This window comes from Grus americana, chromosome 4 (assembly GCF_028858705.1).
Source record: "Grus americana isolate bGruAme1 chromosome 4, bGruAme1.mat, whole genome shotgun sequence".
In the NCBI taxonomy this organism is placed as follows: Eukaryota; Metazoa; Chordata; class Aves; order Gruiformes; family Gruidae; genus Grus; species Grus americana.
The window spans coordinates 52,527,664-52,552,540 of record NC_072855.1 but is presented as its reverse complement, the minus strand read 5'-3'; the positions used below and the strand labels follow the sequence as shown (position 1 = coordinate 52,552,540).

The following is a 24,877-nucleotide window of genomic DNA, read 5'->3' as shown; positions in this document are numbered from 1 at the left end:
AATGGAAAACACAAAGGATGGCAAGGGCTCTGTAGACTGAATAGTTCACAAAGTTTTCATTACCTTGGAAAAGTGGATTGACAGTTCATCCCTTAAAGGGTATCTTCATATGTTTTGTAAACATTTATCAAATTAACATATTTCTCTCTTTTACTTGGAGTTCTATGAACTGCTTACCTGCATTGTACCAGTCTGCATAAGTAAAAGAAGCACAACCCCCACCCCATTACATGACAAGGTAAAACTTCTCACATTTTATTTTTATATCAGCTTTAAAGCACCATCTCCAGCAAATTGGGGCTTTTCCCATCATGAACAGAGTAATTATTTAATCTTTCAACAATCTTCCTGAAAAGTCCTTTTTCTTAAGCACAAGACAGGAGTTTTAACAGATTGTTTAAACAAAGAGCTGCTGATTTTTCGCTCTGCAGAACTACTGCTTGTTTATCCCAGGGGAGACATCAGTCAGAGAGCGACAACTTAACTTGCTGGGCACGCTATTATTTAGCAATAACCCCAGGGGGACTAGGGACATTTCCTGAACGTGAAGTTTAGGTCTACAAATGCTTCTCTAAAAAAAAAATACGAGATAGACAACAACAAGCAGCCTGCACTACAGTCATGCTGCTAAAACTTGGTGGTGTCAGAGTGCTGCCCATTACCTCCAGCCACTTTCTCAGCTGGCTCCCATTTTTATGTCAGAAGATAATTATTTACCAATTCCTTCTTGAAAGACATCCTACATACCAAACATTCAAAACAGTAAGATGATCCCAAAGTCCATACCTGTGTCTTTTGTGTCTTTCTCAAGTAGCCTGTTTACTACAGCCTGTATCACCGTGAACATCTCCAGTGATTTTTCTTCAGCTTTTCAAAGTGCAGTTCATAGTAACTGTCCTCTGCATTTACTTCATGCTGGTGTTTATTAACAAAAATAGTCTTTATAGAAAGAAAATGAATTAACTCAGTCCTTACCTGAAGAACTCTTAACGTTCAAGGAATATTCTTGTCTCACACTTTAAGATAGTATAATCTGCAATAGAGCAGAAAGATGTATCAATTACATTTGATATTGTGCATTTAATGTGAGGATTATAATTCAATCACAACTGAGCAAACTGACAGATTTTAATTTTAACTATTATCATGGTGCAGCATATTGTTATGGAGACACATGTCAAGCGGTAATTCTTTGGGAAGAATTGTACAATATCTCATATACACGCTAATAAGAGGTATCTTTTTTGTTTTCCGGTGTTTCTGTTCAGACATGGAGATGTAACAGTTTTGATCTACATCTACACATTACTCATAATGCTCATGTTGTGGTTAGATAGATTAAATTATTAAGGTCCTGCTGACATTGTATTTCTTGTTACTAAACAACCCAATCAATCGAATTAGGCACTTGAGGAAGAAGTCCATGATTGGGCCCAGATGCACTCAACTCCCATCAACTTCTAATGAGCTCTTCAGTAAAAACAAAAAAACCCAAAAACATACTTACTTAAAATACAGATCTGATTACGTCCTAGTGAACCCTCAATGAAGTCTAATTATTAATTAGCATCCTGAAATGCAGCTAAACAAAACACTATGAGTGTGAGTTTCTATTAATCAAAAAAGGCTCCCCATCCAGAAAGCAGCAGTCACTCTGCAGAGACGTTCAAGTCAGGCAGCACATACTCGTACGCACCATCTCCCACTGAGGGCAGAAGCTATGGGTTTAATCTTTCGTACATCTTGCTGAAAACACCGTTAGGTATCACAGCCAGTTACATCTACTGCTCTTTAATCTGCATCTGGTTCCAGACTTGCGTAAAGTCTTTCATTTATTGTTCACTGAGGACTTTTTGCTCACTTGATTTTATAGAGAGAGACTGACTTATAGTCAGACCAAGAAGCTTTGTTGTAAGAGACAGTCTGTGTGAACATCTGCAGACCTCTTTTTTTTTTTACTTTCTGTTTTGGTTTTGGGGGTTTGTTTTTTTTTCCCTTCTTCAAGTTGCCTACACAGGGACTGCACACGCTGCCTCTGTTCTAGGAGAATTTGCTGGCACAACCATCACGACAAATTTACACCTGGCCTACCTAAACAGCACAGCATTGAGCCGAACGCCAGCAGAAGAGAACAGCGGTAACAGTATTTTGCTGATCAAATATCTGAAGGAACCAGTGTTTATAGCCTTTGTTCTCAGTGCCGGTTCTCCAAGCTGGATAGGCAATCACCAGCCTCAAATTACGCTTCATTGATCCAGGGAAACTGAGCTGGTGTTCGGTTTCGGTTCTGCAACCTGCACATTGACCTGCGTGTTTGTTGGCCTAAACAATGAGATTTCAGGAAATGAAGGATTTGCACTTTGTCCGAGTCTCGTTTTCGGAGAGGGGGATCTCTATCTCGGAGGTCTCAGTTGGTGTGGGAAAACTGGGAGGAAAGCCAGTCATCCAGATCTTGCACTAAATTCCTTCACCAAGTTAATTTCTGCTCCAAATTCTAAACGGCCAAAATGAAACACAAACCTAGAAATGGGAGGTGGTCTCAACAAGTTCAAAGTGCTTTGGCATAACTTTCTGTTATCTCTGGTAAAATTGGAGGATGCATGTAGCAGGAAGACAGGGACGTTACCTGTTTGTTCAGTAATATTTTAAAAACATATATTCATACACTTGGAAGATTTTATACAGTCCATCAATACAAAACCAAAACCCCATCACTTACAATGAAAACACATAGTTCATATACAAATTTGAAAAATTCATCAAAGATGACATTCATAAGGTCCACAGTAATTGAATGCCACAGTATGAAGGAAGAAAAAACCTACCTGAGGAAAACAAAAACAAAAAAAAAAATCAGTATTCTATATAAAATAACTAAAATATTCCTTGATAATGCTTCATTAAACTACGTTACAGATGGAGATTCCTCAAATGTGCAATGCAAGAATTTCAGTTTGGGACTCAAAAGAAGATTTTTGTTTCTGTACTGCCATGAAAACATTTCCACAAAGACGTTTATAAGACAACATAGCTTAAGCCCTCACCCCACCCACCTAAAAAAACGCCTCATACAATGTGAATAAATTGCAAAGACAGCATTTTTGAGAAACAATGTTCACTTTCCAATGAAAGTAGAAAACACTATCTCATTGTATTCATATATGGGAAATAGAAGCCTAGAGTTTCAGTTATTTGCTTGAAACCATATAAAAAGAAAGTATAATCCAGTGCCTAACTCGATTCTAAAATCAGTTGCAATACTTTTGTATTATCTTACCTTTCATTTAAAGTTTGCATAACTTTTAAATCCTGTTGGGTTGTAACCTCGCCCTACAACTCCAAGCTACATTTTATTATTTATTCTAATTTGTCTGATTCCTCATCTGCATTCAGAAGGCACCTCCTATTTGGAAAGAAAATCTGGTACTCCTGGACTTTAGGTCGAGGATACCTATCACATCTGAGCAAAGGCTAGGACACTTGTTTCTTTTAGGGTGTTATTTCCTATATTAAGATTTTCACAAGCCAAACATTCACTACACACTTTTGTTTTTCCTCCCTAGACAAAGACCTTGGAGTTCTTTCTCTTTGTTTTGCTTGTACTACACAACACCAGAAAAGGAGACGGTACAAAACCAAGGACAAGGAGAAACCTAGCTAAGACGTGGTTTCCTTTACAGTTCCTTCAAAACTAACAGGACGAAATATTACATTTCACCTTCTTATCTAGAATATGTAAATTTTTCAGATTCTGATCTCGGGCTGACTTCCACCGACAAGAGCGTCATGGCTGCACGGGGAGCTGCCACTGTCCATCTGCTTTACACTGATACAAGATCGCAATCAGATCTGGGTCATCTCACCTTTGAGTTTGCCACACACATAAATTAAGAGATCACACACAATAGTGCTCGTGCTAACTGAAATCTAACTTACAGGCATAAAAATATTTTTAGTCTTTTCCCTACCACCCACTGATGTGAAACATATCTACATAAATGAAAGTGGGATGTCTTTATACTTGCTCTTTCCTTTATGCAACAGAGGAACACCCATACAGTATGTTTAACTATATGTCTATGCAAAATAGACCAAATATAGCTCCAGTATATAATACTAGAGCATTTTAATAGATATAATAACTAATTAGCTATTAAAATACAGGGAATACATTTCCCGTTATTCAAATATTACAAATACGTATACCTAATACTACATTTAACATAATTACAAGCATTATAGTAGTCACATGAACATGCACTGCCCACTAATTACTGGTGGGTTTATACATTTCACTATTCGTGAGATGTCTGTGTATGTGCCCCTGGATGACATAAGGATTTCAAAATCCAGACACTAGAAAAAGAACGAATACTGTAATATGCCAAGTCGCTGTTTGCGAGTAGCCGCTGCGCTATTCCCCTATGCTTATGACCACAAGTAACTGGCACACCGGGCATCACTGGGAGGTTCGTTCAAATCAAGCAAGTCGTAACAAGAAGAACAATACAATAATACCAGCGACTCAACACGCAGTGCTGACTTTGAATACATTTTAGCAAGATGTTCATGGCTGAAAAATAACAGCGGGGGATCCCTGAAGGTTTCAGACTAATTGGTAGATGCCTTTCAACATCAGGAAAAAAAAAACAAACTGCAAAACCTGACCTTTGTTGTTCTAAATACACACATGCCACATTACTGACCTCCAAACTGGTACCTCAACCAAAATATGATATGCCAAACAGTTTTAATACAAAAAGCACAAGAAAAGACAGCACTGCTAGACTCAAGCTTGAACAGCATATACCAGCCTACATCCACGGCTCCAAGTGACTGCAAATGTTAATTCATCCTCACATACGCAACTCGGGTACATTTCCCTATGATCTCTACCATTGTTTTCTTAGTCTCAAGAAACACAAAAGAAATAAAATATTACATGTGGAACTAAAAATTTCCATTCAGTTTACAGAAACAGTATTCTCTCTTGCCTCTTTTTGTAACTCAGTTATGTTTTAGGTTTACAACATCGAGAGTGTGTGCCAACAGACAACAGATAACAAGTCAGTTGAAGCAAAAGATACCTCCCATGTGAGTCCCTGTTTTAAAGGACATATAACTGAGGTCTACAGGACAGATTTACTGTATTTGACTCTTGCAGGTGAGTAGTTCTTAAATAGACAACAGTCATCCAGCTGGACCGGTAGGATGTTCTTTACTTTTCAGTGCTTATTTTCTCAATGTCTTAGAGGAGGTTTGACTACAAGCGAACACTATCCCTTTCAAAGTTAATGTGTTTACTAGCCATCGAACTAAACGGAGGATGATTAAAATGGTCTTTGTTAAATGACAGCTGAGACAACGAAAGTCACCAAAGACCAGCATGAACAGCAAGTTACACATCTGCTGTCTCTGACAGATTTGCTTGACAAAATTCTTCAGCTCTTGGGCCACCTGGTGTGATCTGGTTTACATACATAATGGAACTATCAAGGGTTTGGAGCATGTCACTCATGGGGACAAATATGCAATAACCTCTGGCCCATGGCCAGATTTCCCTAACTCAGGGATTTACTTTGCTTGCCCTGAGGACAACCAAGGCATAAACTACCCAGGAGGGGCAGGAGGCTCTCAGGCTCTTCCAGCTGTGAGAGTACAGATGTACCTAAAGGAATGAAGGGCTGACTTGGTTCCAGCTGCATTACCTGCATTAAACTTGCACAGAGGAGCAAACCCAACAGGGAAGTCACAAGCAGGGAAATCAACAGTGTACTCCTCCCTGCAAAACAGAGGCAGATTTTCAGAAAGGGCACTGGCTGCAAAGCCAAGCTTCGTATTACAAGCGAGGAAACTGCTTCCTGTTGTTTGATCTTCCCACTTTAGGAAAAGAGCACTTGCTAAATACGGCATCAAAGACATTCTTATTGTCATCATTACTTCCACCTGTCCACTGAAACACAACTCCAAATACCAGCTAAAACCTCACACCCTGGGTGGCAATGGTGTGCACTCTTGGTTTGATGCTACGACATGAGCAGTCTCAGTCACATCTTGAAGACTATTTTGCATGAGAAGCTGTTCTGCAATATATGTAAAAGGTTTGCACTCTGTCTGTCCCCTAAGTCAAGGGTTTGCACTCCACCCTATGAAGTCCAACACAGAACAGTAAGCATGCTAGCTGAGAGCCTATAATATGCAGATTCTTTCTTCTAATTTTTGAGCAAAGTATCCATTTCAAAGAAAGTCATTGTAACTAAACATTTACAACTGTTTTAGGATTCCCTGAAGATCTCAGGGCTCCGCCAAATCAACACTTCCTCTGCCTCTCCAGAAAAGCATCCTCTATGTATATATCCTATATATTGCTGTGATTTTTCAACAGTTCACATTTTCTATTCAGATAGGAATTTTCAGAAAGTTGTGCATTGGTATTTATTTGGGGGGGGGTGGTGAGGTGGTGTTGGTTTTTTGTTTGGTTTATTTTATTTTTTTTTTTAACAGAGTAAAATAAGACCTTTACTGGAAATTAATATCTATAACCATTGCTGCTCCTCCTGAATAAAATCAGATCAATAAAATGAACAGCCAAACAAGCAAAAAAAATACAGTGAAAGTGAAATTAATGATTGGAAAATCATCATAATACAGTCATATCAAAACTTTTACCAACTGTTCAACTAACTTCTATGATATTTTGTTCTTCAAAAAGTTAAACAGGAATACTCTAAAGTATACAATTGCATCATTTTTGTTTCCATAAATGTCCATCTCCAGTAAAGTCCATGAATTACCTGCATCAGGAAACCTCAGCAAATCTGGCAGTGAACATAAAATTTTATTTCTTTCACATCAAAAATCATTACAAAAAACCCAACCCATCTGAAGTAATCTACATAAACTGTTTCAGATAAACCTGGTCATTTGAATATAAAGCAGGATCACACTGACTTGAAAATACCCAGATCTTTATATTCTGGCTAAACCCAGAAGAATGCACTCCTTTTTCACAAGCCTGGCAGCAAAGCGACCCACAGGGCAGTCCGGGAAGACTGGTGGAGCTGCTTTGCCTGCAGTGATTTTTCAGCAGGAACAAACTGCGTCTGAACTGCCAGTGAAACTCTGAGCGGGCAAGCACATCGTGTAATACAGGGAAGGTGACTAATTGGTAGAGGACATAAGAGCCTTTCAAGGAGATGGAAAATTCATGGCCAGATGAACATCTCATAATCTTCTGCTCTCCTCTTCCCTTTTGCATTAATGGAAAACACCAAACTAAGAAGGCAGTGCAGTATATCACAAAGCAATTGTGTCACAGGACATACATTTCCCTGTCAAAATAAGGCGACATTTGGTTTCAGTGATACACCGCAGCAATAACAGATTAGTCAACGTACAAAATCCTAACAATAATAAGGCAAACATAACACAAGACACATGTTGGCTGATGTTCCCTGTAGTCTTTGTGTAAAAAAGATTTTGGAAAATGTGTAGACATGACAGACCTATAAGATGTCAGGCTCCAGCCATATTCATCCACAGACTTCACAAGAACGTGGGGCCAACAGTTTTGCAATCAAACCGCAGAGTAGCCTTTTACATCCTCCTCTCCGGGCTCTTGCCTGAACATAACAATCTTGAAAAACGTGTCTACTGACACCCTACTTTGTGATTCACTGAAGTATTTTGAGCCTTTGAATCACCCTGGGAAATCACATCTGGAAGTGCACTGCGACATGCTATTCCGATCTAGAGGACAAGCGCTAACCAAAAGCAGAGACCATTATGGACTGGTTTGCTACGGGCAAGCTATTCAAAACATGGTATTGGATCTAAATCAAACCGCTGAGTCCTGCCTGGCTTTTCCCACACATTGAAAGGATCCACATGCATTCCAGCCCTATCCTTAAGTTCATCCCTTCTCCATCCAATGCTGTCTTTTATTTTCTGTATTTTCCTCCCTCCAAATATCAACCACAGCAATGTGAAGTAGAGAATTCCTACAAAGTAGAAATACAATACTGGCAGATGGGGAGCATGAAACAAACTGAACACTTTTTTCCTTCTTTACTCATTACACTGAAAAAAGTTTACCTTGGCAGTGTCTTTTCAACACTGTACTACCAATTCACAAATTTTCTTTGGTGATGAAGAACGGTTAGATCTAGAGTTGCTTGTACCTCACCTTTCCCATTTCCCTGAGACTTTTCATTGTCACACCTAAGTTAAACACAGCACCAAACTTCTGTTTTAGGAAGTTTCTCTCGTGTTTCTGAGCTGCACATGATCTTTAGGGCATTTTTCTTCCTTTAAAAAAAGCCAGACGATGATGATGTTCTATTAAAAGCTTATCTAGTGTGTGTTTCTTCAGTGCTCTAATCTTTAAATGGTGTTTACTAAGCAGCTGAATTTTAATTTTGTGCTCACTGAGGAAAAAAAAAAGCTCTGTATTTATATAACATTCAGCTTTATTCCCCTCATATTGTAAAATTTAGCCTGCAGAACAAATACACATATTAATCCAGTCCCTGCCACCGCTAAAAAACCAATCTGTGCTGTGTTTTAAGTGCCTGATTCATAACTTGCTGGTACATCCTTCCATCGCTTTTAAAATTAGTATGTAATAAGACGCTCGTGTTTTACACACTTGTTTCCCCCGTGCACGCTGAACTAACTACGCAGGCAGCAGAAAACCAGGCCAGCCTGTGTCAGCCATCTGTATGCGCCTCTTAACACAACACTGCTGCTTACGAGAAACCTTTTATATGTTTGAGAGGGACACCCTTCCCCTTACCATCTACCCTAAAAAGAGCTGGATTCATCCTAAGGCTGCCGGAGGTCACTTTTGCCCCTGAGCAGCATACTCAAGCCGCAGCTCGCCCCCGTGGGCGGGCAAGGCCGAGGTACGGCTGCTGCCGGCTGCCAGCACCTGCCGCAGGCTGCTACAGGCTGCGGCGTCTACCCGGCTCTCAAAGATAACGGTGAAAAATGTTCTGAGCATGTTATTTCACATCTCATGACCTAGGAGCACTGGTGAGTTCAGGAGTCCCATCCAGGAGCGCTCATATATAAATCAACGGATATGCAATGAGCACCAGATTTCCCCATAAAATATTTGGGTTTGTGGCGTTTACCAACTCTGCTGGAGTTTTATGCCAGAGATTTTGAAAAAAAGAGAAGCTATGCTGACAAGGAAGCTTTTGTTTTCATTTTTAGGGCCTAAACGAAAAACATTTTCACAGGCACGGACGGTGCAGTACGGAGGTGTACTGGGTGTTGGCGTTCCATTATAACCGGGTTTTCCTTCAAAATGGAGGAGGCACCTCTGGAACGGGCCCTTGTGGCACTTTGCAATGCTCCCTGCTTTATTCAGCACGGAAGCCATATTTAATTAAATTAGACAGAACAGATGCTTCATCATTTTAGCTGGAAAAGCCAGCGCGGGGACTCGGCTAGCACGGGGATTGCCAACTGGGGCTTCCCAGCTCGCCGGCAGCCTGTAAAGCTGCTACTGGGGGGCCCTGGCATTGTATTCAAAGTCACTTTTAAGAGCCGATATGGTAAGCTGTGCAAGATATGATGTGTAGGGAGCCCCATAAAATCCTTTAATGGAAACAGCAGGTCTGCATTGGAAAAAGTTTCAGGAGTCGCATACACCAGTATAAAGAGTTCAGCTCCCGCAAGGCACCGCAGCCCGAGCGTACAGCCTCCCGTAGCCCCAAACGTCATCACTCACTTCTGAGACGTCGTTTTCCATAAGGAAGTTTGCAACATCAAGTCACAGTTCATACAGGGAGCATTGGTGTAACGATAATGGGACACTTTTTTTTTTTTCTTCTTTTTTTTGGTGTTAAACTGTAGGAGGTAGGGCAAGTAGGTTAGCCAGCTAGAAGCCCATGAGGCAAGACAGGACTTCAGAGCAAGCCTCCTGGACTACATGCTCTGGGGAGGCAACATGAACTTTCGAGGGACACGCGGCTGCCGCTGGGCCAGTACCATTCAATGTCCCCCTAAAGAATTATTCTTAGATAAAAGACTGTCAGTTATAACTCCTCCTAGATGGCAGGTGGTCCAAAGCTGTCTCGAGGAAGGATACGCACAATACTGAGGGTCTTTCTACCTTGTCTTTCTTCCATTATGTACAAATGTAATGACCCTACTCTTTAAGCAAAAGCTCTGCAGGTTGCTGCTGCTGCCACCTGCAGTGCCAAGTGTTAGCCATTTCCAGACAGAGGGTTAGGTAGGACCCCTGCTCTGAAGAGCATTACAGAAGTTCGGATGGGGATGAAGCCATCAGTCCTGCCCGCAGTTACCGAGTGCCCCAACTCTTGCTTTGCTCCCACTCCCAGACCCCAGTGACGTGGGGTGCAGCTGCTCTGCCATGCAGGGACCTGCCGGCCAGCTACACCAGACACACAGGACCACAGCTTGGAAAAAAGGCTGCAGGACTGCAGGGAGCATCAAGGCACCTCATTAGGAAACAGATTCCCTAGATATATAGGCCTGTGCTTATGACACTTTCCCTACCTCATCATCCAAAACTCCCTTACGTAAGTCACCAGCACAACATAAGTGGCAGAACGGGACTATCACTGGGTAATCAACTGTCACCCAGAATATATTTCTTCCCTGTTTACCTAAGTTTTTCACAGCTTCCCCTAGCTACTCAGAGCGAGCATCATTTGACCAGCCTGAGGAAAAACCAGCAACGGCTCTAAGCAGGCCAAGAGACAACCACCACCAGAAAGGAGTCTTTATGCACTGGACCTGGAAAAAAGCTGATCTGACATATCTAAATATGAATGCATTCAAAGGGATGACCATAAAAAAGTACAAGCATCAACAGTCAGAATATGGACCACCCACTGCTACAGATTAGATCTTAATTTCTAAAAATTATATGAAACCTGGAGCATCGATAACACTGCTTGAACTGAAGTCTTTTTGATGCTAATGTACAGTAATTGCACTTTTACTCCTGCTTTGAAAGATTAAAAGCACTAATGTGGTCATAAGGGAACCTCATCTGTTTAAAACCAGAAACAATCAGAATTCACAGAGGAAGGAAGGAAGGAAGGAAGGAAGAAAGAATTAATACAATCACCTTTTCTTGATGCTTGTTTGGTGTGTAAGGACTAACACATTGCCCAGTTTTCCACTCAAACAACCATTTCACATTGGCCAAAAAAAAAAAAAAAGGTCTTTGGAAACCAGTGAATGATTTTTTCATGACTGAGTATCTGGTTTATATTTGAACATACAGGAAATAGATTCTCCTAATCAGCCCTTTTTACCTACTGCCAAAAATATGAGAGTGCAGCTTTACAGCCAAAGCAAGCTGTTATCCACTCCTTTTATAATTTACTCCAAACCCCTACATTAATGCAATATTGCAAATGAGCACTTAAATGCAGCAGAACCAGGAAAAGCAAATGATAGAGTCCCTCTGACACATGAACATGTCCTACAGACTTCCTATTGTGGACTACTTATGCTGATTTTTCCCAGCACAATTTAATTTTATTAAAACCCAAAAGTAAATCCTATATAAAACCAGACATACGAAATGTAGGAAATATCATCCGTCCCTAGTAAACTCTCTAAGAAAATATACTTTTAAAATTTCTGTTTGCATACAGTATCATTCTGTTTATACTCTTTCGCTTACAAAAAAATGAAGTTATCGCTCATTCTGGCTAGTTTAAATGTATTCTCATTTTCCAAAGCACTTTTTTTCTTTCTTCCAACAGAAAATAACTCTTTTGGCTATTTGTCCTGGAGAACGGCTCTTGCACCTTACTTAATGCACAATCACTGCACAGATGGCTTATGTACGTGATATTAATCCAAAAAAAGATTTTCAAATTTATTGCATATGTGCAGAGCAACTGCAAAATTCATCAACATACGGTAAATCTGCAATATTTAGAGCGCTTCAGATTCACTGCCCAGGTACAAGCCATATGGCCGGCGCTACAAAAACGTGACTTATTTAGATACTAAGTACCAACCGTGGATGCTTGCCATGCAACTGGAGCAAGCGTTTTATCGGAATGGGTAAGAGATAAAGCTCAGAGCATCTTTAACACCATTAAGTGACAGGTGATTTCCTGTCCCGTTTCCATTTCCTCCGCCAGTCAGGGAAGACTCCCCCAAGGGAGGGAGACATTCACATGCACGCGAGGAACACTTTCATTCTGACTTAAAGCCAGCAAGATCAAAAGAACATTCAAGATACATAATTCGGGGGAACAGAAATTAGAAATAATAAGCCCAAGTTTGAAAAATATGACAAGTGTTTTAACAAAAATACGGCACAATAGCTAATGTATTGTGACAAGGCAGAAAACACTCACTTCCTAAGACAGGGCACCTGAACAAACATTTATTATCCTGACCCAAGTGCAACCAAAGAGTTCCAGAGTTTAAATGCTAATGTGTCTTACTTCAAAGATCTCTTTAAGCTACATCAGAAGGCAAAATCTCTAACGTCAAGAATTTTAGCACTGAAGGGGACTGACAAACTGCCATGTTGGCAAAAGGAAAAGACACTGAGAAGTGTTCAAAGATGTGAAACCTTTATTTTTCTTGAAATGGACTACTGCTGTTTCCTGTAATTGCAAAACTTGTACCTGGGTAAGTTTTGTTCCCGCACAGGACAAAACAAAACAAAATCTGGTAAGAATTTCCTTTTCCTAAGATACTCCCTGATAGCCACTTCTACCTTTCTAAGTTTCTAAATTACTTTGTGTTACTGGGTGCTTGCAAATCAGGAATTTGATTATCTGGCACCTGGCAAGAGAGACACGCAGCCAAAGCATTACAAAGAAAAGGTCCTGTGGCAACACGGTTTACTGGCAGAAGGCTCAGGTCAGCTGCTGGGACTGTTTAGAGGGTCACTCGAAAGAGGATTTTAAAAGTAAATAAAATAAAAGGTGAGAATCAACTTCACTAACTCAGGATAAATACTAATTAAGTAAGAAGAGACCCACTCTGGACAAACAGTGATGGATCCCACCAGGGGCGACCAAGAGAAAGCACAGAGAGTTAAGTGAAAAAGTCACTGAATGTGGCGTGTTTTCTCTTTTTTAAATGATCCGCATTTCTCACGCCACTGAAGTCTGTAAGCCTTGTAAAAGGGTCTGTTTCTCTGCATACAATTGCCTGTACCCTGAAGGAGTTAAACCAGAAGCCTGACGCCTTCGGCAGTAAGTTTCGGATAAAACAGTTGGGCTACACGGAGGATTCAGAGTCAGACATGGGTCCAGAGAAACCAGTGGCTGGCCTTCAGGTTCCAGCTCTCAGTGCTACTCAACACCAAATTTATCCTTTAAAAGCCTGTCCCAAGACAACAAGCAAAGATAATGTCTGTATTTCCCAGGATCCGGAGGCTCACAGCACGTGGTGCTTAAGACATCGGTAGATTTGGTTTGTAATATTAAAACCAGATCACATTCTGAAAAATTACTTGGTTCCAGTTATCAGTATTCATGGCCAGTGCTTACTGCCCAGAGAAATGCCAGTTTAAAAGAAAAAAGTAGCCATGTATTCCATTTAGAGAAAAAAAAAAAAAGAAGAAAAAAAACCCCACAAACAAAAAGCCCCCAAACAAACAAACAAAAACCCCAAACAAAAAGAAAACCCACAACTTTTGGAACTAATTACTCCCACGCCCCCAATGTTTACTTTTTGCTGCAGAAACATGCTGGGACGATTTGCACGACAGTAATGTGGAAAGTTATAATGTTTGGGAAAACAGAGTGGGCAAAGAGCAGCGTAGGTTAGTTGGCTTTGGGTGTTTCATGTTACAGGTTTATCTCTCTCCTTGCCAGACTGATGACCAAGAAGCAGAAGACCAGAAGCACTCATGGGTCCGGGATGTGGGGGCCCAATTTGGTCCCCGTGCAGCAAGCACGTGGGCAACCATTCCAGATCCAGGGCTGGGACATGAACCCCTCTTGATTTCCATGTGGGGCTTAGACAAGTTACAATAAGTGAAAATTGTGAAGGTAAAGATGAAAAAAATACCAGCTTTAGTAATGCTAAGGATAGTAAGGTCTTTTTCAAAGGTATTGGGCACAGTGGTTATCAATGTTACAAGGAGGACGTGATCTAACAACAATGCAGAAAACACATTAAGTTTCTAACACATAGATTACATAAAGACAGAAGGCACCATTCTAATCATGTACTGATAGCCCTTAATTGTACACTGTACCAGAAAAGCAAGATAATACGTTGCTACCACAGTAAGATGAGGTACCACTTGTTCATTTCTCACTGTGAATAAACAGGCCCTGACAGCACGTGGCATAAATCCTAACGGGCTTGGATAAAGTCATCTCTGCTCCATTAGTAGCTTTTAATAAGGTCTATAATACCACAGACATTCAAAAAAACCTAGAAGATAGTTAATATTGTGACAACACAAATAACTTACAGGCCATTTATAATCTGACATTGATCCAGACAAGGAAAGGAAATATTTTCAGGAGATTCAATTGATACAGAACCAATGAATAGTTCTTAAATTAATGCTAGACATTATGGATTTATGGAAAATAGATCTAGTGAAACAAAGTAGGTTTCATCCTCTGATGAGTATAACAAATCTATCAGTTTAAATAAGGGCTTACAAATAAAGCACATCAATATTTGTACTTCGTACTATCCAAAATTCTGATCAAAAAATTTGATGCTAAAAATAACTATTAAGCACCTATTCAAAAGACTGGCTGATCTCAGAGTCATCACCAATGCAGAACTGGGCTCTACTAGTAACACCTGTATCAAGCAAGCCTCTGCAAGAACACGTATTAGCCCAGTAGCGTTCAACACCGAGTTGAGGTGTTTCTACACACAGCATTACCAGCATCAGAATCAGCTTAAAAATTTGTGTCCCACCTTTAAATGATATTTTAAAGTCAGAGAGAACACAACAAAAGATTCTAGTAAGCATCTAAAAGTTCAACTTGTTTAACTTACAGAGAAGCTCCAAGAACAGACTTTACTGCGGTTTCCAAGTGCCTCCATTGGAAGAAGACACCAATCTTATTTCAGCTGACAAAGGCATAAAAAACCCCCTCAGCTATGGTAGACATTCCAGAAAGGATGATTAATCAGTGGTCTAAATTACCAAAGTCAGTCACGCTGGATTCTTCAACTCTTGATATCAAGAGATTAAGAATCAGAAACCTTTCCAGAATACATACAATGGCAAACTACAGATTTGTGCTAGTCACATACAATTTATTGCATTAATACAGGGTAAGTGCAAGAAGTACAATGGCCTGTGATATAGAGGAGGATCAGACAATTTTTTCAACAAACCCCTCTGGTCTTACTTTCTTTGACTGTACGAACGATTAAATAAAAATAATTATTTTTAAAAAAGCACTTGTAGTTAAAAGGTAAGATCCTTTAGGCAACAGCTGTATTTTTTAATCTTTATAAAAGAAAGTTAACATTGCCTCAACAGTGAAAAGGTTTTATTTATACAGATAAACAAGAAAAGGGCACACCATTCTTCTTTTTCATTTATTGTATTGTCTTGAATACTTACAGACTGCTTGACTTGCTGTTGCTGACAGGAGGAGAATGAAGTAGAATGTGTCCAGTATGGTACAACATGAAACTGATAACATTATCCTATTTGAATGTCAAGTTTGCTTTGGTAGCGCATGAGTGATACGAAGCCGGGGGGGGGGGGGCGGAATCAGCAACAACAAAAATCCCCAAGACACTTAGGGAAAAAACAACAGCTAAAATGAGCAATTGATCTCAGGGAAGATATCCGAGTCAAATTTAATCATATGCTAAGCAAAACCAAGCATGTCTCAGACAAAGTGGATTACCTTTGCAAATGAGCAAGCACTGAAAGGAGAGTTTACTCAGTTCTTTTACATACTCATGGACTAGAAATACTGCTTGGAAAGGAGCGCGGTTGATAAGAAACCACAGCAGAGGCAGACCTCAGAAACAGACGGGAAGACAGGTGGCAGTGTGAACTGGCAGGAAGGCTGGTACTGGATAGAAAAAAATCAGAAATAAAATATTGCACGGCTTGAGAAATTCAGTTGTAGGAACAAACTGTACAACTAGATTAAGGAGGAAGGTCGGAGCAGAGTTGCTAGAGCACTTCGCTACTTTCCTTTCTATCAAAACCACACAGGGTTTGTCAAAGTTTGCACAATGCCTGTTGGATCACATACAGGAGAAACAGCTTGCCAGGCAAGTGTCTGAATAAAACAAATCTTGCTGTGCTTCTGTTTGTTCAACGCTACTGCCTGCATCGAGAGCTGGAAATGTTACTTTCGGAAATCCCAGCAAAATTTAATCTTCTAGGACAAGAGTAACATCCTTGTCGCTAACTGATAGAATTAACTAGTGCCAAACAATACAGAAAAGCTGCGGTGTCGATGAAGCTGCACTCACACGTGGAACCTTTGCCCTGCACAAAATACAATGCCAAATCCCTTCCAGCTGGTATGACACAGAAATAATCACTACTAGTTCTGATGCAGCTAGCAATAAAGAAGGTCTATAAAGCATGAATACATGAGGAATGAGAAAATTATTTATGAAAACCAAATAAACCCAGAGGAGCTTGATACCATCTGGTCTCCCAATGCTGGAGGAAAAAGTTGCCTGCCCAGGTATCTTGAAAATTGGTTTTGGTTTTGAATAACTTAGGTGACCTGTGACTAGGTCACCTCAAGCCTTCATGGAACAATAGCATGACCTTTACTGAGCAAGCAATATGTAGCCATGTCTTCACGGTCCACATTTACCACTGTATGTGATAGTTTACTACATATGAAGAGCTTGACTAATTACTATCATCATCTAACCCATTTCACTGACAAGCAGAGTTATCGCTCTTGTGTAAATACCATCTTTATATATGTACTAGCATTTCAGCAGATATTCTTTTTCACTTCCTGAATTCAGTAACAACCTGCTTTTTTTTTTTTAATACAGACCACTTTGCAGTCTTGACAGTTCACGCAAAAATCAGAGAATTTGTTTCTTTATAAACAGACTCAGAGATTTCTGAATGAAATTGGTCAACAGCCTACATAAAGTGTCAGATAATAACACTACTTTGGCCAGGACTAGCAGCAGGACAACGTGATGTTAGAAGAGAATCAACCTAAGGAAAACCAGAGGCAAACAAAGCCCAGTATGCATTGATGGAGGGTTCAGAGAAACTGAACATGAAACTGGCACTGAAGATCTCATAACAGTTCTGATTTTTGGTTACGCTCCTACAAATAACATCTCAGCTATAGGATGGCCCAAGGATTACAATCCAAATTACTGAAAAGGCAGCAGTCCTTGTTCTGTATCATCTTCTCATAAAAAATGCTCCGAACTAGAAAACCGTTCACTGGCGCGCTCGGTGTGCTTTATGTCCTGTTGAGGTTTGCTCACTCACCGTCACTGCAGTTCCCACAAACTGAGCCTTACAAAAGCCACTTTGTCCGATCTGTCAATATTTCTCCATCAGATGAGCATAGGGAGGAACCTTCTTTCAGCATATCTGCACTACAGAATTACCGTGGTCCAAAACATCGACTCTTGATTTTGCAACTTTGGCATAAAGCATAAGAAACAATACACATTCAAAGCCAAAATCTCTTGTGAGGAAACATTAAAGGTAAAGAGGGTACTGTATGAATGCTTTACAAAAAGTGTATTATTGAATTCATGGTACTACCAAAACTCTGGATAATTTCACTCCTTGACAGTGCTCTCATGTTTCAGCAACGTACAAAGAATTCATTTTCACCTTTTAATCTCATGGATTAAATATGTTTGAGAAAAAATTTGGAGCAGAGGAGAGACCTCCCAGTTTATAATTCACATATTAAAGAGAACCTCCTGCTATGAGCAACTATTTCCTAAATGTTTATTTAACAAAATTCATCACTTTAAATGCATGGATTATGATGTTTGCACCAAAATAAATGGTTCCCAGTGCAAAAGCTGCCATACTTGATGAAATATGAGGGCAGGTGTTTTTTATAGGAAAACAAAATATTACGGAACTCTTAAAATAATGAGAAAATTATAGACACCGCAAATGAAAACCAAGTCATCTGCAACGTCTGTTTCTGTGGAAGAGCCTTCCTACTATTACTAAATATTTTGCCTCTTAATTCTGTAAAGACTGAGTAATCTAGAAACACCCAAAGAAAATACTATTCATTGTTAATTTCTGGGAAGAGAAAAAAAAATCTGATTTATTTTTCTCTTCATTTTTACAATTAGCCTCAAGTGGGGGGGGAAAAAAAGAATTCACTATGAAAAAAAGAAGCCCTGTTTTTTGCTTCTCTGCAAATAGAGAAATCCCAACAACCTTTCTACATATATTATTAGTATTTTCTTCTGGCATGCTGTTCAGCAAAGAGTTAACTGATGTAATTCTTATAGATACCAAGGGATTTGAGGGCACCGAGTTCCTCACAAAACGTGCTCAACATTTGGCAGAACTGGACTCTCTAATGCCTTTGAATTTATTTATTTATTGAATCTTTCCATATTGATTCAGTAGGTAGTAGAAATTGTCTAATTTTAGGGAACATAATCCATTTGATTTATGGTCTAAAGGCCAAAACCTGGCCACCTTATATATAAGAGTAGGGCAGGTGAAAGGCACGGTACAAGAATTATCTTTCCTTAAACACATATACTGAATGAAAGGCAGTGAAGTCCAGGGAAATGAAGGCACAGGGAAGAAGAAAAAAAACCCAAAAGTAACGTAAGAGGCAAAACAGTTCTTGTAATAAAAAAACTACCAGCACTACTAGACCCCTTGCTAATAATATACAAAATATGACCAACTGTCCTTTTGTATTTAATTTTACTGCAAAGTGTTCAGTAGTCTCTAAAGATGACTATTGCTCACAAAAATGTAGGAAAAAGGAATTACGTGCTTTGCTGTTCACCAGCCACTTCTAACTTAGCACGATACAGGAGTAAAAGACGAATTGAGACAAAAATCAATTTATTATTCAACAAGCTCTTCAAGCGGAAAAAATGTCTGAATTTGTTCTTGGGTTTAGCCTCTTAATTAATACTATCTCTAGGGAGACAATAGCACTCGCAAGTCCTGCAACATTAATTTTTTTTATTGGAACAGATTATCTCTTTAAATTGTATAACATCTGTCCATCGATGCAGCTGTCTGTGAAATTATTCCTTCATTAAACAACCACCCTCCTCAAACACGACAGCCCACAATATTGAAGAAGACTTGCTCCTATTACAACATCTGTTAAAACCTGGTCCTCCCTGAAAGTAAGAAAACCTCTTTGGAACAGGGGGGTCCCAGGGTCACTGCAGTTAGCATCTGTCACCGCATATGAAGTGTCATATGAAGTCACCCTCCTACAAGCACCACACTTCCAATGAAATAATTGCTAAGAAAAAGATTCAAAGTAATCTCTAAGTCTGCGTATAACCAATTAAATGGTATTAAAATAGAGGGGGTCACTCAGAGGTTAAATTCTAACATGAATTCCTTTATTAATCAAAATTTGGGGGTGGAAGAGAGTAGATGTAGTTGGTACAAATGCTAGAACCATATTGTAATTGTCCTAAATTAAAAGCAGCTCTCTCCCTCTTGAGCCCCATTTAAGGAAAGCTGGCACACTGCCGGCTGCACTAATTACACCACTTGCCAATACTGTCCCTACACACATTCATCGTAGACCTTTCCAGATGAGAAGTCTCCTGCCTGATTTGCATCAATACGATCAGACAATGTACTGTGATATAAAGAAAAGTGCCTAAAGCAAGCGTTTGAAGTCATGTATCTGCTACAGCGCAAGTCAGTAACTCAAGGTACCGGAAAATGAGAGCACGACACCCGGGAGATTGTAAGCTGCCGTTCTCTGGTGGTGCCAAATTTCAGAAACAACCTTACCTCACTTGAGAAACACTGCATTTTCCAATTTAGAAGAATTCCTATCTTTTAAACTAAAAGGTTTTAAGACGTGGCTGCGAGCAATCCATGTTGACAACACTGCAGACGTAGGTCTAGGTTTGCGGGGAGAACGTGGGGCTGAGCATCCTGCCCCGTCCCACCTCCAGCCCTCGGCTCCATGCCGCTGGCTATGCTACCTCCATTGTTGGAGCAACTCAATAGTAAGTGTGCGCACCTATAATTGGAGAAAATGAGGCAGAAACTAATTTTTACCGTCAAAAAGTGTTTGTGGACCCGTACCCAGGAGTGGCATCCTCAGTATCTAAACTGCTGCTGGGAATGGTATCCTGTTCTCCTAAATGGTATAAAAATACTTTTCACACTGCTACAAGTTTATTACCAAGAAACAAACAGGATTCTTTACGGAGCACAGTATGACTTATATTAAGAAAGAAGGTTAAAGAGGATTATATATTCCAAGACTGACAAAAAAAAGCGCAAACCAATTCCTCTAACTGAAGACATACTAGTTTCCAATGCAATTCAAGTTTTCAGTCGCTCATTGTATTGGGTTTGCATGGCAGCCAGGGGACTACAGGGGTGGCTTCTGTGAGAAGCTGCTAGAAGCTCCCCCTGTGTCTGACAGAGCCAATGCCAGCCGGCTCCAAGACAGACCCGCCACTGGCCAAGGATGACCCCATCAGCCACAGTAGTAGTGCCTCTGGGATAACAGAGTTAAGGAGAGGGGGAAAAAAAACCACCAGGAGCAATTGCAGCCAGAGAGAGGAGTGAGGAGATGTGAGAGGAACAACCCTGCAGACACCAAGGTCAGTGCAGAAGGAGGGGCAGGAGGTGCTCCAGGCGCCAGAGCAGAGATCCCCCTGCAGCCCCTGGTGAAGACCATGGTGAAGCAGGCTGTCCCCCTGCAGCCCATGGAGGAAGGATGAGGGGGTGTAGAGATTCCACCTGCAGCCTATGGAGGACCCCACGCCAGAGCAGGTGGAGGCACCCGAAGGAGGCTGTGACCCTGTGGGAAGCCCGCACTGGAGCAAGCTCCTGGCAGGACCTGTGGCCCCGTGGAGAGAGGAGCCCATGCTGAAGCAGGTTTGCTGGCAGGACTTGTGACCCCGTGGGGGACCCACGCTGGAGCAGGGGCAGAGTGTGAGGAGTCCTCCCCCTGAGGAGGAAGGAGCGGCAGAGACAACATGTGATGAACTGACCACAACCCCCATTCCCTGTCACCCTGAGCCGTGAAGGGGGTAGGTAAAGAAATCAGGAATGTAGAGTTTTTAAGATTTGGTTTTATTTCTCGTTATCCTATTCTGATTTGATTGGTAATAAATTAATTTTCCCCACGTCAACTCTGTTTTGCCCGTGACGGTAATAGCAGAGTGATCTCCATGCCCTCATCTCGACCCAGAAGCCTTTTGTTATATTTTCTCTCCCCTGCCCAGCTGAAGGAGGGCAGTGACAGAGCGGCTTTGGGGGGCACCTGGCCTCCAGCCCGGGTCAACCCACCACACTCATACTTTTATCAAACATTTCTTTTGACTCATTCTCATTGCCCGAAGGAATAACATTGCTAAATCCAGCTAACACGCATAGATGTATTACTGAATCAAAGGCTCACACATATGTTTTCCAAGTACACCAGATGAGAAATCTTGCAATTAGGCAAGATTTCAGACAAGTATTATTAACTTGGCTTGGTTTCATTTAGACTTCCTCTGGATCTAAAAATTAACTCAATTTCTGAGAAAATCAATTCAGAGAAATTAAAATTTACAAAGCTTTCAATTCCACGCTCCCCTGAAAGCTTTAGCAGAGTATCTTTTTCATTCTTCTAATTCTACAAGAATCTCCAACTTCATGATGAATGCATGTATATTCAGCCATTTAAATAGTTAAAGCCTCGGGGGAAAAAATAATTTTTCAAATGCAAATTTCATTCACAATTTCTAAATTTTTAAATGTAAAATCTAAATTGGCATTGAAATATCATAATTTACTTTAATTATTGTGTTCTTATTTTACAACGTGAGTTGGTATTCATATATCCAGGGCCCTGCTCAATCAGACACTGTAGCTTTGGCAGTTCTGGGATTTCAGACAAAAAAGGAAAGTTAGCTAAGAGGCAGACAAGTCCAACCTAGGACCTCTTTAGTTGTTGCTGAATTCCAGTTTTGAGCCCAAGAGACAAAGTACTGAGAAAAAGATATTCAGAAAGCATAGACATGGACGTCAGTTTGTTCTGTAGAGCTTTCCTTTCTACCATATGCATTTTACTTCTGGAAGCTTACTGATTTTGAAACTGTACAAAAATAAAGTACCTATTTCATATTAGGTCAATTGAAACAGAACTACCTACATAAGTGAAAACATCTCAAGTGACTTTTGTCCTTGTTTACCTATTCAGGATATCCAGGATCACAGAATCAGAGTTCTCTGAGAGGGCAACAAAAGCAGAAAAATGAGGCTCACAGTAGCTTATACAATGATTTTCTACTCAATTTCATTTTCAACTTCTTATGCGCTAGAAAACTGCACAATGTAGAAAAATAAACACTTTAGACTGATTAAAGAACAAAAACATACCTCAAAAAATCTAGCTTAAAATTGACAAGATGAATAGAAGACACTAATGAAAAGGAAGTTGTAAATATTTACAGCCACAGGAATGTCTCAGCATGTAACATCTAAAATAAGTCACCTGAAAACCTGTATGTATGTGTTTATGAATGTGTTCACTGTATTTCTTAGCCCTTGGATGGCAGCAGTATGTTAAGATATTTGCCTTTTCTCAGCACATTCAGTATCTCAAAACATTTCATATCAGATACAAATTGTATGTACCACCCGAACAACAGTCAAGAGACAGAAGGATGGGAATCGAGAACAACTGTTTAAAATGTATGGCCAGCTGGCAGCTTTTAAATTACTTTGCTACTACTTTTACCATAAAAAATATCAAAAGCTGCATCGAAACTGCAGCAGGAGTGTGTCAAAATACATGGTAGGACCCTGATTCCCCGAGTATCCAGGCCTGGGTGTCCCTCTCCCTAGACCTGGGCTTGGCATCTGGTCCAGCCTACATGACCTCAGGCTTAGGCAGGATTTCTGTAGTTTTAAAAGAGCAAACTAACAACATTCATATTAAAATGCACTAACACGTCTTATACCAAAACTGCACCCAGCTACAATACCATTGGCCTTCAGCTCAACAGGAGTTCAAATACGTTTGAATCTTGACAGTGCAACAACTTGAAGCTTGCCTTAAATTGCACTTCCATACTTGCCGCTCATATAGCCATTATTGCAGCGTTCTTCCTGATATTAGCTTTACACTTCATACCTGAGAAGAAAACAAAATAAACTTTTGGGTGGTAAATACGAATCGCACTTCCGGTGGGACAAAGTCTTCCTCCTGGACAGAGACGAAAGAAGAGCAGCAGACTGGAGCTCTCCCATCCTATACAGCAAACACAAGCACATTTGCTAACTCAGGAGCAGGTTCCACGAGTGCTGTGTATGAACAAACTCATTTGGGAGGGGGCAAGGGCACTTCTACAGGGGCACGCAGCTAAAGCAGAAAACGCCTAGGCACATCTGAAGGTGGACAAGTTGAACTTGAGCAAGCCTTCACATGCCTGTTGAGTATAGAAGGTATTTTTAGATTTCTTTACAAATTGAAAAGAGTAGTTCCCAAAGCTTGAAAATGGATTATTTAATTTCATTTTATTTTTCCTGGCATTTTATTGCAAACACTCTTAAGACTGTTTTCAGGTTAAGAAAAACAAGCAAAAGGAAAATGCACAGGTTAGAGTTCGCTCTTCTTGAAATTTAGCCCAGAATTGCTAAGTGTTAATCTCTGGAGGAAAAGCAAACTAATTCTGTAAGAGTGGCTCTGATTTTAGGCCACAGGACCTGTTTCTCACATCTCTCACAAATTTCATATAGTTCTTGACAATCTACCATTTGCACAAAATCCCAGGAAGATTTTATTCATTAAATCTAATGATTGTAGCAAACTCTCTTCTCTTAATAAGCTTTCCATAGCACATGCCAACAGCAGCATTCCTGAGCTACTAGCTACTGACTTAATGTGGTTATGGCAGCTGAAACTTTGCTTTCCTCAAACATGAGCAAAAACAATACATTAATATCTGCTTAGAAAAGAAAACAGTAATTGAAAATGGGGCTTTTCATATTAGCAACTAGTCAATGTTTCTTAAACCTCAGTAAAATTGTTCAAGTATATAATAATGTCACCAGTGACATTTTGTGAACTCATACATTTTGAAATACAGGCTGCACATCACATCTCATTTTCCAAGTAATTTGTATATATGGCTAGCAAGTCACAACTCTGATATTCTCCATTTAGCATTTACACACTAAATGGAACATGGTTTGTTTCTAATTGACTATCATTAGTATTTGCTTATATTCGCTGGCGGAGAAAAAGAGAAGAAAGGTTTTGTTCTCCCTTCACTAACCTCACTGTTTAACCTTCTGCAAAAGACACTAAAGCTTGTTACGTTTGTTGCAACATTAGAACAGGTAATAGAGCGGACGTGCTTCGGGAAGCTACCCTGGTAATTCAGCTACGGGCACAGGGACGAACGCAAGGGACTTTGGTCGCTGCAGGGGGAAGCACCTTCCGCAGGTCGGCCCTACCTCCGCGGCTGAGGCTCTCCAGTAAGGCACGCCTTGCAGCTTCTCCAGCGTGGAGGAGCCCGCTGTGGTCCTCACTCCCTACCTACCCTCAGCCTATGAAAGTATGGCACTTAAGCCAAAGGCACCTTACTCTTTGCATTTTATTTTTTCTTCTTTAAAAATACATTTCTCTACTTTGAAGGCTGCTTTTGTTCCCAGCTGCACAATGAGGGCAAGGCCTTCGGTGCCTCTTGGCTGAGCAGAGGATGTGGCGTGCCATGTGTCCCTTGG

At 40.4% G+C, this 24,877-nt stretch overlaps 1 protein-coding gene across 3 annotated transcripts in view; it reads right to left on the bottom strand.

Moving 5' to 3' along the window:
• BMPR1B (bone morphogenetic protein receptor type 1B) overlaps positions 1-24,877 on the bottom strand; it is a 260,490-nt gene that overhangs the window by 162,119 nt on the left and 73,494 nt on the right. For 2 of the 3 annotated variants that reach the window (XM_054824510.1, XM_054824511.1), the window contains one exon: positions 976-1,033. The gene's annotated coding sequence lies outside the window, so the exon portion shown is untranslated. Of the gene's footprint in view, positions 1-975; positions 1,034-5,708; positions 5,785-24,877 lie in introns of those variants that run through there. The other variant, XM_054824512.1, reaches the window with a different exon arrangement.